Here is a 15,261-nt window from a genome sequence, read left to right as displayed (position 1 = left end):
CTCACAGGGCTACTGCCAGGAGGATGCGTTAGCTCAACAGTCATTGTTGGTGATTCGATTATTAGGAATGTACCGGTAGATTGTGGAGTGGCTGGTGGGCATGAGGATTGCCTGTAACATACCTGCCTGGTATGAAAATGGTGGACCTCACGCATCACCTAAATAAGATTTTATACAGTGCTGGGGAGGAGCAAGTCCTGACATCGATGTTTCAAATAATTCTTCCTCAGGAGACCTGCAGTCTTGCTTTTTGAAGAACTCCAGTTCAGGTGTAAAATTTTCATTGGAGATGTTTTCTCTTGTCTGACATTCAGGTATCATTGGTTTTAATGTTTTTATAGAAAATTCATTTATTTGGATACATTTTTGCAGTACACTAGGCACATTTTCCTTGGATACTTTTAAAAAAAGAAAAAGGATTACTTTTGGGCAAATGATGACATGGGGGGAGTTCACTTTTAAAAATAGTTAGTGAAGCTCTATGTTTGTTACCTTTCTAAAAATGTTTCTAACGTTTGTTTTATTTTTGTTTAATATATATTCCATTCTTCCTATGTTTACTGTCTTTTTTGTATGCATAATATGTAGATTCTAATGCCTCTTATAATCTTCAGGAAATATTTCTTTACAGAGAGGGTGGTGGATGCACAAAACAGCCTCCCAGTGGAGATGGTAGAGATAAGGGCAGTATCTGAATTCAAGAAAGCATGGGACAAGCACAGGGAATCTCTGCAGAAGTAGTAGAAATTGTAGAGCTGAGCAGTTGTTTAGATAGGGAATTTAGATATGCCGTATGGTCTTTTTCTACCATCATGTGTCTATCTTTCTAAATATTTATTTATTTATTTATTTATTTAAAGCTTTTCTATACCGGCATTCATGATACAATCATATCATGCCGGTTTACAAATAACAGGGGGGGTGCAATAAAAAATATTACAGATTATATATATATATATATACATTCCATTAGCAAGATATGCTGTCTTTTCTTCTATAACACACTAGCCATCCAGTTAATGTGACATTTTATAATTCAGTGATCTAGAAAGAAGAAAATAGAACTGAAGCCTGCAGTCAACACTAATTTCTAATTCAGCGCACATGAGTTTGCAACTTGAAATTTCATAATTAGGATATATAGATAGAAATAGCATCATATTAGTAATCCTCAAAATATAGTGCAAAGAAAGTACATATTGCACCAATAAATATTGCAAAGGCAAAGTATACAGTACATGTTCAGCTGACAATTGGAATTAATTGGAATAATCAATGTAGTATATGTTTATGTGACTTGGATTGTGTTTTGATAATGAAACAAAACTTATGAAAGAATAACTACTTTTGCTCTTCAATTTACAGGTAAATCCAGCCAATGAGCGCTTCTGGACACATATCAGTGCCAATGGCTTCAGGTTAGCAATGATTTGGAAGCATGGTGGGATTTACATGGACACAGATATCATATCCATGAGGCCTATCCAAGAAGTAGATTTCCTGGCAGCTGTAAAACTATGAGTTTGTAGCAATGGGATATTTGGTTTCCAAAGGCACTATCAGACTCAGTATCTATGGGAATGCATGGAGGACTTTGTGAAGAACTACAATGGAACCATATGGGGACAACAAGGCCCAAAACTGCTTACCCGAGTTTTAGCAAGGCAATGTGAGTTGCCAGTTTTCAAGCATGTAGAAGATGCCACATGTGGGAATATTTCCATTTTGCACCCACATCGATTATATCCAATTCCCTATCCTGCATGGAGAAGGTATTTTCAGGTCTGGGACCCCAGTGGCACCTTTATTAATTCCTATGCATTGCATTTGTGGAATTTCATGATCAAGGGTAGGAGGAAGGTTATTGCTGGAAGCAATACAGTGGCTGAAAATCTCTTTATCAAATACTGTCCACTTACTTATGAATTAATTGTGAAAGTTACACCAAGGAAGAAAACATAAGATGATAACATTATTAAAGACCATAGCTTTTTACTCAATATTCTCCTCAAAATCAGAATTGCCAAGGAGCACTGTGTAAAAATATTCAGACCAACTCCACAGATGTTCCATGGAAGCTTTCAGTTCCATTTCCTTGTTCAGCTCCTCATAGTTAGTTATCTCAATTTGGACAGGCCTTTTATGCAACTCATGAAAGCCCCCATATATATATATATAGATAGATAGATTAATATATAATATATTTCTTTGCACAATATCCAATAGGGATGTGCAGCCAAAAAATTTTCATTGCATTCGTGATACGTATTTGTCGGGGGTCATTTCCGTTGCATTCGGACGTATGGCGCCCCCCGATACGTTGATATGTGAATTTGTTTTCCGGTTCCCATTAAAGTCAATGGGGGAAGGATTTCCAGCCTATTTTTGGCTGCAGAATTGGGGTTTTATTATCAATTTTGATGAAACTTCTGGGGAGTAATCATCACAATAACAAAAGAGCTCCAAGGTACTTAGACTGTGGCAAAGTGGCACCAAAGTGGCATGAATATCCTAAGGCACTGTAAAGGTGCAAAGGGGTACCAGAAGTGGCAAGAGTGCAACGAGAGTGTCAAAAACACACCACAGCTTCAATACAGAGCACCAATAACAGATGCATCAACCCTCAAAGGCAGCACGACAGGCAAAGCGGCAAAACAAGTGGCATCAACATCCTACAGCACAATGAAGGGGGAACATAGCAAGCAGAAAGACTAGCACCAACACACTGAGGAACCATGATAGTGGCAATAACACCACAAGGAGTTGAGTGAGTCATCTGGTGATTGGCAGCAAGGCAAAGTGGCAGAAAGTTGATAGGGGCAAGACAGGCTGGCAGAGCCGAGGTAGTCAGTTCCCTGTGGTTTGATAAGGGAAAGACAAGGAGGCAAGACAAGATGAGGCTCAGCATGTGGTGGGACTGTCAACTGTGCATACTGTGCACCCGACCCGTCTTGAAACAGGGACCCGGACCAGGGAGTCTAACATGAGTGCTAGGACCTGAAACATGATGAACTATGCCTGGGTGGAGTGGAGCATCTGCAGATGCCAGTTTTGGTGGTAGTAGCAAATATTCAAACAAGAGCCCGGGGAAGAGTTCCCTTTCCTATGAGCAGGAAAGGGCTCCCTAGAATGGGTTCGCCCCTAAACAGCGGTTCAACATGGGACAGAGGGCAGATGCAGGCAGGCTACACACAGGACCCCGAGGGACTGTAGTGTGAGAATAACCTTGACAAAAGACAGGTAAGCCGGAAAGCAGTCAGAGTACTGCTTGGCATAGAAAGAGGCTCATTTCAAAATGGAACAGCGGTTCAACATGGGTCAGAGGGTAGAAACAGGCAGGCTACACCCAGGGAGAGTTCCCTTTCCTATGAGCAGCAAAGGGCTCCCTAGAATGGGTTCGCCCCTAAAGTAGGGGGTTTCCATTGGGGTCCAGTGGGCTCTCGCTGGTCTTTTAAAATCAGGCTGGCTGCACGCGGGATTCCCAGGGAATGTAGTGTGAGAATATCCTTGACAAAAGACAGCTAGGCCGGAAAGCAGTCAGAGTACAGCTTGGCATAGAAAGAGGCTGATTTCAAAATGGAACAGCGGTTCAACACGGGTCAGAGGGTAGAAACAGGCAGGCTACACCCGGGGAGAGTTCCCTTTCCTACGAGCAGGAAAGGGCTCCCTAGAATGGGTTCGCCCCGCCAGCGGATCTGTCTGCATTTTCTCTATCGGCTCTGAAAGATACCGTGTCACTGACAGCTGTGCTGGTGTCTCCTTTGCTTGGGCGGGCTCAGAGTCACTCATGCCAGCTGCTTTCTCTCTCGCCCGTTGCACAACTGATGAATCTTTATGGGCAACATGCCTTCCTCCTGACGAGGAGAGGAGGTACTATCTGTCGTTGACACAGTGCTGCTCCTGCTTGGGCTAGCAGCACAACTCTCTGACGTGCCTGCTATTTCCACCTCTGCTTCAAGCCTAATCTGTCTCCGCCTATGGCGCTCCTGTTCACTGACTTTTGCTAACAGCAGCTCCTTCACAAATGACAGACAATTGGACTGTAGGGTGAGTTTCCCTTTCACACGGGGATCACAGACTGAGGCGAGCATGTATGTGCAGTCGTCTGTTAAGGCCTTAATCTGTCTTTCACCTGCTGCTGCAAAACGTCCAGACACTGCAGCACCTCAGCTTTCATTCCCTCTTCCTGTTTATAGGCCTCCAAATGTTCATCCAGGAAATTAACTATAGGGATGATGTCAGCCAAGGTGGCACTTCTGGAACTCAGCTCCTCTGTGACATCCTTGAAGGGCTGCAGGATTTTTACCAGCTGACTCATGACTAACCAATCATGATGCCCTAGGGGATTCTGCACACCTATGTCAATTGTACCAGAATGTTCATGAAGGGGTGTTTGCAGCTCCAGTAACCTCTTCAGCATCATAAAGGTGGAATTCCACCGGGTGGCAATGTCTTGAATGAGATGCTTGTAAGGCATATCCAAATCAGTCTGCTTTTGTCGGAGAACCTGCCCCGCCTTGACACTTCTGTGGAAGTGTGCTGCTATGTTCCTGCACTTCTGTATTAACCTATGCAGGTATTCATTCTCTTTGTCATTGGACTCCAAGCCCAGAGCTCACTTCATTACCAGGTGCAGAGTGTGTGCATAACATCAGATGTTCTTAAAGCGCACATCGGTTATTGCCTTAACTGTGTTGGCACCATTGTCTGTGACAAAGAACCCTGCCTGCATTTTCCTGTCTCACTGGTGTAGTTCCCAGCCCTCCAGCATCTGTCTGATGCATGCTAGAATATTGGCTGCGGTATGGGCCTCGTCCGTCAGGTGGGTGTGCAGTAAAGCCCACCTCCACCCTGATACTTCTTCAGTAATAGAGCTGCTGGCTGCCCCTGCCTCAGCCATGTCCCACCAGTGTGCTGTCAGACAGGCCAATACAGTAAAGTGCGGCCGCGGTTACCCTGCTTCTAACCCGCCTTCTACTCACAATTTGGCTGCGTTAGTCCAACCCGCGATTCACTATCCCCTTTAACGCATTCTTACCGCCTCTTTAAATCAACGAATAACCCCTTCCGCCTGCGGCATGTATATGAGATGTAAACGATTGGATTAGCTATTCTCCCCCATTCAGTAACGCGCGCCCCGACTATCGCCTTTTTAACCTGCAGTTTAGCCGCGCGTTTAACCTGCTAATTTACCGCCTACCCCTACCCCTGAGTTAGAGGCAGGGGTAAGGGTAGGCGGCAAACTTTTCCCCAGCCCTCGATCACCTGCCCTGGCCGCGTCCATAGGTGCCGGTCTCCGGGGCAGCCCAGTTCTCTCTACCCTCCTCCCGAAGCAACGAAAAGCGAAAAAAGCGAAATTTGGGTGCTCAAGCAAACGGCGGCGATCCCCTCGCAACCCGACACGCAAAGTTAAACTTACTTTTCCCACAGCCCTCCCCCGGAGACGGACCGCAGCCCCCTGCCTCCCGGGGCAGCCTCCCGGGGGCAGCCAGAGGCGATCCCCTCGTGGCCCGACATGCAAAGTTAAACTTACTTTTCCCGCAGCCCTCCCCCAGAGACGAACCGTGGCCCCCTGCCTCCCGGGGGCTGCCCCCTGCCTCCCGAGGGCAGCCGGCGGCGAAAGCGGCCCCTGCCGCCGGCGAAGATGGATGCCTGCATGGGCCCTCTCCCACGATCGCTCCCGGGCGGCTTCCTTACCAAAGCGCGGCCTCTCCTCCGCAGCTTCTCCGCCCTTCCGCCGTGACGTCCATTCGAGCCACCAAGCCAGCAAAGCGCCGAACGGGCGTGCGTGCGTGATGTCCATTCGAGCCACCAAGCCAGCAAAGCGCCGAACGGTACCAGCGCACCCAGGATACTGTATAGGCGCTGTATAAAGTGCCTATACAGTAAAATGGGTTGCGCGGGCCTAACACCTCACGGACGCTTCTTGGACGCGGCTTGCATTTGCAAGCTATTTAAATACAGTATCGAGCGGTAGGTGAGCCGGACTGTGCGTGCGGCAAACGCGTGTGCGCCCGGCACTAACGCAGCTCTTCCTACCACTCCTTACTGTATCGGCCCGTTTGAGAGGTAAGAGTGTGCAGCATTCATGGCGGTCCAGATATCACAGGTGAAATGCACTCTTCCCTCTGCCTTAGCTAGCAGTGCTTGCATGTGACTGCAACACTGCTTGTACAGGCTGGGAATGACCTTTCTACTAAATGTGGTTCTACAGGGGATTTTATAATTTGGAAGTACGAACTTCAAAAAACGCTTGAAACCCACATTCTGCATTAACTGCAAGGGCTGGTCATCAAGGGCAATCATTTCTCCATTGGTCCTGGTTACAACTTTTGAGGCTGCCTGCCTCCTACCCTGGGATAGCGTTACCGCACTCCACCCCATTTCCTTGTAAGCACAAAAGAGGCAGACTCCCTGGGCACTTGACTGCACAGACCCACCCAATAGTTAGGATCAGTCTGTTAAAGCTACCCACTGCCCACTGTCACGGTGCCTGGCTGTGCACTAATGTGTGTGGCGTGTACACAGAAGCTGCTTGCTTGTAAGCACAAAAGAGGCAGACTCCCTGGGCACTTGACTGCACAGAACCACCCAATAGTTAGGATCAGTCTGTTAAAACTACCCACTGCCCACTGTCACGGTGCCTGGCTGTGCACTAATGTGTGTGGTGTGCCCACAGAAGCTGCTTGCCTGTAAGCACAAAAGAGGCAGACTCCCTGGGCACTTGACTGCACAGACCCAGCCTGTTAAGCTGCCCAGTGAAGCCCAGTGCACTGAGAGACTAAGTAATTGGAATTTAAAAAAATCAGTTTAAAAAAGCTGGAATTTTTGTCACTCCAGAAAAATGGATGAAATTGAAAATAATATATCTCTCCAAGCCAGCCCAACACCCTAAATGGTGGTCAGTGCTAGCTGACCTAGCACAGCTTCTCTTCTCAGTCAGAGATGACCAAAATAAACAGCTTGAAAGAAACAGGACTAGCTGACCCTGGCACTGCAGCAAAACAAAGAATAATTAGCTTTTTCTTTCCTTAACTAGCCTATCTCTCAGTGCAGCCTTCTCTTACACCCAGCCCACCTCCCCACAGCATCGCTGGAAATAAGTGCGTGGGTCCTCTTGCTGATGTTTATATAGTGCTGGCTCATCAGTAAAATCGACAGAGAGCACTGAATGACAGTGCGATTGGCTGCATTCAGTGCATGTCACCAAATGTCAGCGCGGATACGCTGCATTCCGGTATCCATGCCGACCTGTCCGACCCTTTCCTTTCCGAAATCGGAGCGGCCTCGGAGGGAACTTTCCTTTGCCCTCCCCTCACCTTACCCTCCCTTCCCCTACCTAACCCACCCACCCGGCCCTGTCTACACCCCCCCCTTACCGTTGTCGGGGGATTTACGCCTCCCGGAGGGAGACGTAAATCCCCGCACGCCAGCGGGCCTGCTGCGCGCCGGGCCGCGACCTGGGGGCGGGTACGGAGGGCGCGGCCACGCCCCCGGGCCGTAGCCACGCCCCGTACCCGCCCCCAAAACGCGGCCGACACGCCCCCGAAACGCCGCGTCGACCGGGCCCGCCCCCGACACGCCCCCCTCCGAAAACCCCGGGACGTACGCGAGTCCCGGGGCTCTGCGCGCGCCGGGAGGCCTATGTAAAATAGGCTTCCCGGCGCGCAGGGCCCTGCTCGCCTAAATCCGCCCGGTTTTGGGCGGATTTAGGCGAGCAGGGCTCTGAAAATCTACCCCATAGTGTATTATGAATCAAATAAATATAACATTTACTTTCTTTTTTCACAATCACTGTATTTCTTCTATAAAATACTTAACTCTACTCCTGGTGGTCTTTTGCAAATTATTTTTGGCTTTCAAAAATATGAAACCTCTTGTCATGATGACCCCAAAAAAATTAATTCTCAGGTAAGAACTTTCCTAGGATGGGCCCCTTTCTTTGTGTATGGTACGTGTTTTCTCTAATTTCTTTTTAAATAAGATTCTTTGCTAGCAATTGTGTATTCAGTTTGGCACTTATCTCAAACTCCTTCGACGTAGCTGCTTGGGGATGGCACTTGCATATGTTGTCAGCTATCGACGCCTTGCCTTTACCCAAGAGATGATGAGAAGCTTTAAATGACTGAATTCAATGCTTGAGTTCAATGCTTGATAATGAAGACTGAGATGATTACCACTCTTGAACCTGTAGTCTGTAACAGCTCCTACTATCCTATCTTTACAAACTCAATAAAAGAAACTGACTCTCTTCTCGCAATTATCTTCTGCAGACTAAATAAGTATCTTTAATTGTACTTTAATACTCGTTACAAGAAAATAATTGATAATCAATTTTTTCCCTGAGAGAGATGAATAAGAGAGAGATGAATCTTTGAAAGTGAATGAGAGTGTGATTGGAATTGTAACTTGTCACTTGAGAATGAGATGCATGACATTATTCTTACCCTTATAGAAATAAAAACACCACAACACACTTTGGAGGAATCTCTTCCCAATATCCTATATGGGAATGGAAAGAGTTAGGGGAAAAGAAAAGAATCTGTGGCTCTGGACTTTATCAGATGACATACAAACTCAGTCACTCAAGCTTATGCTCTTTTACTTTTACTCTTGTTTCTCAAATCCCATTTTTTAAGTAGTATTGACAAATTATGAGAATTTACATATCACCACTTATTTATTGAATGTGATTATGAAATTCCCCATCTAGAAACATAAGAAAGCTCTTTCTGCTTGGTTAAACAACCCAGTAGCTTATTAGCTTCACTTATCCTCTGTCTCAGTGTTGTCAGCACTAACACTGTATTCCAGGTTAAACACTATACAGTGCTTCAAAGGAACTTCCCTCACAAGCAGGGAATTTATTTATCCAGCTAATCTGTGTATGTGTTCTTTATTTACAGAGTACTTGAATATATTTATCCATTTCAAATAAGTGGATGTTAGCTTTTAAGGAAGATTTTCTCAAAAAGGAATAATCCTTTTATTTTAACAACCCAAGAACATTATTTTCTATAGTGACCACCTTTATTAAGGTTGAAACAATCAATTCTCTCTGTCACAGCACTAACTAGGCTGGCAAAAATCCATGAACCAGTACTTCAATTATTTTTAAAACTGACACCTATTGCTTCTTACCTTTTTTGGGATTATTTTAACTAAATTTGACTCTCACACTCATACACATTCACTAAGGGGTAGATTTTCAAAGGATATGCGCGTAGGATACGCGCGTACCCCCCGAAAACCTACCCCAAACCCCCCCCTGTGCGCGCCGAGCCTATTTTGCATAGGCTCAGCGGCGCGCACAAGCCCCGGGATGCGGGTAAGTCCCGGGGCTTGCATGGAGAGGCATGCCAGGGGGTGTGGCGGGGGGCGTGGCGGTCGTGACGTGGCATTTCGGGGGTGTGGCGCGGGCGACGCAATGTTTCGGGGGCGGCACCGCGGGCGTGGTTTCGGCCCGGGGGCATTCCGGGGGTCGGGGGCTGTTCTGGCAGCCCACTCTGGCAGGCGTAAATCCGGCGATAAACGTAGGGGGGGGGTTAGATAGGGCCAAGGGGGTGGGTTAGGGAGGGGAAGGGAGGGGAAGGTGAGGGGAGGGGAGGGCGAAAGAAAGTTCCCGATGAGGCCGCTCTGATTTCGGAGCGACCTCAGAGGGAACGGAGGCAGGCTGCGTGGCTCGGCGCGCGCAGGCTGCCCAAAATTGGCAGCCTTGCGCACGCCGATCCCGGATTTTAATGGATACGCGCGTATCTATTGAATTCCCGCGTACTCTAATTCACGCCTTGTGAGTGAACAAAAGTACGCGTTTGCGCTAAATTATAAAATCTACCCCAATGGAAGTCCTTGTAAATCAGTGTGTTTCACAGTAGTTTGGCTTAACTATAGCCACCATAATCTCAGCCTGTCAGTTTGCAAATCGCTCTCTCTCAATAACAGTAAGCAACAACAGACACAAAATTACACTTTTTTTTTAAAGAGAATACTGCTACTTTATAATATCATGTGAAATAGTTCCACCCCCATCTAGTTTATAACTTTAATTACTAAGAAACCTCAGAAAAACCTATTGGAGATTACTTTTTTAAGCGATTAGGATTTTTTAAGAACCCAAACATTTTCTTATAAATGAGACAAATCCATAAAACCCACTGTAATGTGACTGATTTATGTATTCCTTCATTAACCTGCTCACTTGCAAGCTCCTTGTAAATATGCAGTAACTATGACGTTGCGATGAGGACATTCTCCTAGCTCTGGTTTTTTTGGGGTTTTTTTTATCTTCTTCAGTGAAAGGGAACTTATTTTAACTGCTTCACTGTAAATTTTAAACCTATATGTGAAGAAATTTAAAAGAAATTAAATCAACCTCCACCTCAAAAGATCCCAAAACCATCATGAACCAGAGAAAATAATCTCTTAAAAAAAAAAAAAAATCCCACACTCCCAAATCCCATGAAAACTCCTTTGAAAATACTCCCCAACACTCATCTCCATATGAAGAGGACAACAAGCTCCAATCTCAAAACAAGGTATTAGCTATCACCCTAAGCCATTCCTTAGATGTACACAGCTACACTCTGGCTTGCTTTAATGCAATATTTAGCTGTTCTGAGCCTCTGAAAACCCCTCTCCCAAACAGGTTAAATAATAGGGATGTGAATCGTTTTTTGAAGATTTAAAATATCGTCCGATATATTTTAAATCGTCAAAATTCGTTAGAGGCGATATATAATAGGAATTCCCTCGATTTATCGTCAAAAATCGTAAATCGGGGGAAGGGGGAGGGGAAGGGGGAGAGCGGGAAAACCGGCACACTAAAACAACCCTAAAACCCACCCCGACCCTTTAAAATAAATCCCCCACCCTCCCGAACCCCCCAAAATGTCTTAAATTACCTGGGGTCCAGTGGGGGGGGGTCCCGGTGTGATCTTCCACTCTCGGGCCACGGGTGCGTTGATAGAAATGGCGCCAGCGTCATTTTAGTTCCTGTCCCCCGACGTCACGAGCATAGGAGATCGCTCCTGGACCCCCGCTGTACCCCCAGGGACTTTTGGCCAGCTTGGGGGGGCCTCCTGACCCCCACAAGACTTGCCAAAAGTCCAGCGGGGGTCCAGGAACGACCTCCTGCACTCGAATCGTGTTGCTGTATTGCAAAATGGTGCCGGCTATATGGCCGGCGCCATTTTGCAATACGGCAATATGGCCATATGGCCGGCGCCATTTTGCAAAATGGCGCCGGCCGTACGGCAACACGATTCGAGTGCAGGAGGTCGTTCCCGGACCCCCGCTGGACTTTTGGCAAGTCTTGTGGGTTTCGGGTTAGTGTGCACTAACTCCTGTTAGTGCGCGCTAATGTTAAAATGTTAGCACGCACTAACTCCCGTTAGTCTGCTCTAACCTGAAATTCGGGTCCCACCGAATTACAAAGGCCCAAACCGCGGGAAATACGATATTTTTAGTGGCGGGCTGAAAACGAAGCCCAAACCGAAAGGTTCGGGCTTTGCACATCCCTAATATTTAATGTTATTTAGAGCAATTTTTTCATAGTTCACCCAGGGCTACCAAAATTTGCATGAAGTTTCTTTGACCTCCCCCCTCCTAAATCACCAAGATATTGAATTTTTAAAATGTTTATTTTAAGTTTTATTTAACTTTAAAGTAAGTCATGTGATCGGGCTAAACCAGGAAGCGAACCTCACAGACTACTAGGAAAGCCACACTGAGGAAAGACCATTGCTACATCCTGATTGTGACTAAAGTTTCAATTGGAAAGCAAATTTCACAAGAAGCCCAAAATTCTACACAACAGCAAGACCAAGTTCAAATGGGAAATGAAATAAAAGCTCATGTCACAAAAATGATTCTGACAACAGACTATTCTCTTGCATTAAACCTGAGAAGTGTCAAGTGCTTCCAAAGGAAGACAGACACCTTCAATACCACTCTTGACTTGTTGCAACATCCCTTATCCTTCATCTTAGGAGTTTTTCTTCCACTGGGAATTGCTGCCATACCTAGTATTTTGCACCTTGAGTATCTTGCTGTCATACCACAGAATCTATACCTTAGGGTTTTCTTGCCATTGTGAGGTATTGCTTTGCTCCTCTCATATGGGCCGATACAGTAAAATCGCGGGAGAGCACAAGCCACTCTCTTGTGCGCTCAATACAGTATTTTAATTTATTGAAATTAGGCCCGGCGGTAAAAAGAGACACTAGGGACACTAGTGCGTCCCTAGCGCCTCCTTTAGGACCGGAGTGGCGGCTGTCAGCGGGTTTGACAGCCGACACTCAATTTTGCCAGCTTCAGTTCTCGAGCCCGCTGACAGCCACGGGTTTGGAAACTGGACGCCAGCAAAATTGAGCATCCGGTTTTCTACCCGCGAGCCTATTTCAAAATGTTTTTCTATGTTTTTTACTTTTTTTAACTTTCGGGACCTCCAACTTAATATCGCCATGATATTAAGTCAGAGGGTGCACAGAAAAGCAGTTTTTACTGCTTTTCTGTGCACTTTCTCGGTGCCCGGTGAAATTAGCGGCTTCCTTTGGGTAGGCGCTAATTTCTGAAAGTAAAATGCACGGCTTGGCTGCACATTTTACTTTCTGAATCGCGCGTGAATACCTAATAGGGCCATCAACATGCATTTGCATGTTGTGGGTGCTATTAGGTTCGGGGGGTTGGGCGCGCATTTTGGATGCGCTATTACCCCTTACTGAATAAGGGGTAAAGCTAGCGCGTCCAAAACGTGCGTCCAATCGCGGGTTAACAGTGCGCTCTGCCGGAACGCACTGTACTGTATCGGCCTGATAGTGCTTTAGAGTGTTGATGCCACTATTTGTGCTGCTTTATCCCTTTATTGGAGCCTTGGGATACTTTCTGCCACCTTTTCTGCTTTGTTTCCCCCTTCATGGTGCCTTTGGTTGCCCATATCACGCTTAGTGCCACTTTTCCTCTCATGCTGCCTTCTAGAGTTTATGCCACTGTTGTTGGTGCCCTCTTTTCAAGCCTTGATGTGTTCTTCCCCCTCTTTCTGCTTCTTTGCTCCTCTTATGATGATGTGGAGAACTTTTGCTACTGCTGTTATCCCTGTGTCCCTTTACAGTGCCTTAGGTTATTCATGCCACTTTTATTGCCACTTTGCCACAGTCTAGGTGCCTTGGCAAACTATCCTCCTTCTGATGATGTCTTCCCCTGAATTCTATTAGAAGTGATGAGAAAAACCCAATTCTGGAGCTGGATTTCCCCATTTACTTTAATGGGAATGAAATAAATGAATAAAATGAATAAACGAATATTTGAATTGTTTTAAAGCTAATGAATCAAATTTAGGTGCCCACGAAACACATGAATGAACCAAACTGAATATTTTTCCTCTGCACATCCCTTCTAATTAGCTGGCAAGTAAACATCTACATTTACAATTTATAAAACCTAAAAGGAGTAATTCTACAGATAACTTAAAGGCCTGACAGCATACATAGCAGCTCCTTGTGCTGCTCCCTTAAGGGCGATCTAAACATGCCCCCCCCCCCCCCCCCCAGATGAAAACCTCACAGAAAAATTTACCCTTCAAAAGAAATTCACTTTTTGGATTCTACCTCATGATATCATCCTCCTTGTAGGGAGCCACAATGAATGTTCTAAATCCTATTCTTCACCCAATAATGCAACCATTCAACCCCCTGCTCTGTCCCCCTACCCAGTCCTCCAGTTGCCTTTTGCCTTCCCTGGGTGCCTAATTGGGTAGGCGTGATTCCAAGTTGTTCCTGCCTTGTTGATGCCTAAATCCAAAATGGAAATGGCTGACCCAAAAAGCTCTTTTGTCTATGGCATGCCAAGTTATGCACCTGGCAGTTACTGTACAAGGTAAGAAGAATACAGGGGAGAAACATGTTAAAGAAAACATTTGCAATATTGCATAGGGTAGGTTTAGTGCTGAGTCAGGGTTACCTATTGGCGGGAGAGGAGGAGGATGTTGAATATATCCAGCTATCTTTAAGTTATCCAGATAAGGTTTTCTGGAAAACTTTAGGACTGTTCTTTAGCTGTTATTCAGCTGTCCTAAAGTTATCTAGCTATATTAACTGGATAACACTAGAAGTAGCGTTATCAGCTAAATCAGCTAGGTAATGCTGCTGCTCTGACCCAGAAGGTCTCAACATAGCCAGACAAGTTTTCAGTCAGCTCTAAACTTATCCAGCTATGTTATACTGATGAAATTTTAAAATCCTGGCATTGGTTCAGATATTTAACTGTTTATTTATGTACCATGTTTTAGCCAGACAGACATACTGAATATGGATTTCTAGCTAAAAATTTTTCAAAAGGGCAAATTTAGGAGGCTAACTCCCTAACAGATATTAAAAGCATTCCTCGTGCAAAAACGTCCCCATACATGCATATGTGGGCTACATGCGAGAAATGCACATTTTAAGAAGCTGAGAAGTACGCACGTCCACACCCGTGCACACATCAAGAATAAAGAGGCAGAAAAGGGGCAGGGCATGGGCTTTCCAGAGTTGGGCCAAGACTTACATATGTAACCCCCGAATTTTTCAAGGCTGAAAATGGCAATATGCGCCATGTTACCTGAGTAACTTTACTGTTGAGACAAAAGTCAGGAGATTTGGGGCCAGAGGGATCCTAAACACTGGGGAAGTGGGGAGAGGGAGAGGGAGAGAGTGAAGGAAAGAGAAAGAGAGAGAGAGAGAGAGAATCTGACACTCTATATATCTCCCACTATAAAAGGGGCACTTTCAACTCAGGGTTGGGTTTTGGTGGGGGAGAGATGTTACATTGGTCTGCCTAGGGCGCAAGGATCTGTAGACCCCCCAAAATCCACCCTGACTAGAAAGTGCCCCTCTTACAGTGGGAGATAAATAGAGTGTCAGATTCTCTCTCTAACAGTCTCTCTCGCTCTCTCTCTTTTTCCATAGTCACTTGTGAGTACACGCGTAAAGGCTCCACGCATGTTAGATATATTTTAAATGATATGCATGTACTTGCACGCACACTATAAATTTTTTTTTGCTCACATGCCCAATACGCGTGTTTATGGGCACACGTGTGCTTCTTTAAAAATGTACCTGAAAGTTCGGACCCTAAAATGTATCTCTTAGTTCCAAGCTAGATTCCTTTGAAAATTGAGCTCCAGTATGCCACCAATAGTAAAGAAATAATTTCTCTTAATGTCAGCTGGACTGTGCATTTAAGCCTGAAATAAAATCTTGAAAAAAATGAAACTACATCTTTAGC

At 45.6% G+C, this 15,261-nt stretch overlaps 1 pseudogene; it reads left to right on the top strand.

The window, feature by feature from the left end:
• Positions 1-1,308: 1,308 nt before the first annotated feature.
• On the top strand, positions 1,309-1,962 carry LOC115099567 (annotated as a pseudogene).
• Positions 1,963-15,261: the final 13,299 nt, after the last annotated feature.

Source organism: Rhinatrema bivittatum, chromosome 9, assembly GCF_901001135.1.
Source record: "Rhinatrema bivittatum chromosome 9, aRhiBiv1.1, whole genome shotgun sequence".
NCBI classification, from domain to species: Eukaryota; Metazoa; Chordata; class Amphibia; order Gymnophiona; family Rhinatrematidae; genus Rhinatrema; species Rhinatrema bivittatum.
Note: the sequence above shows the minus strand (reverse complement) of the source record. Positions and strands in the feature narration are given on the sequence as shown.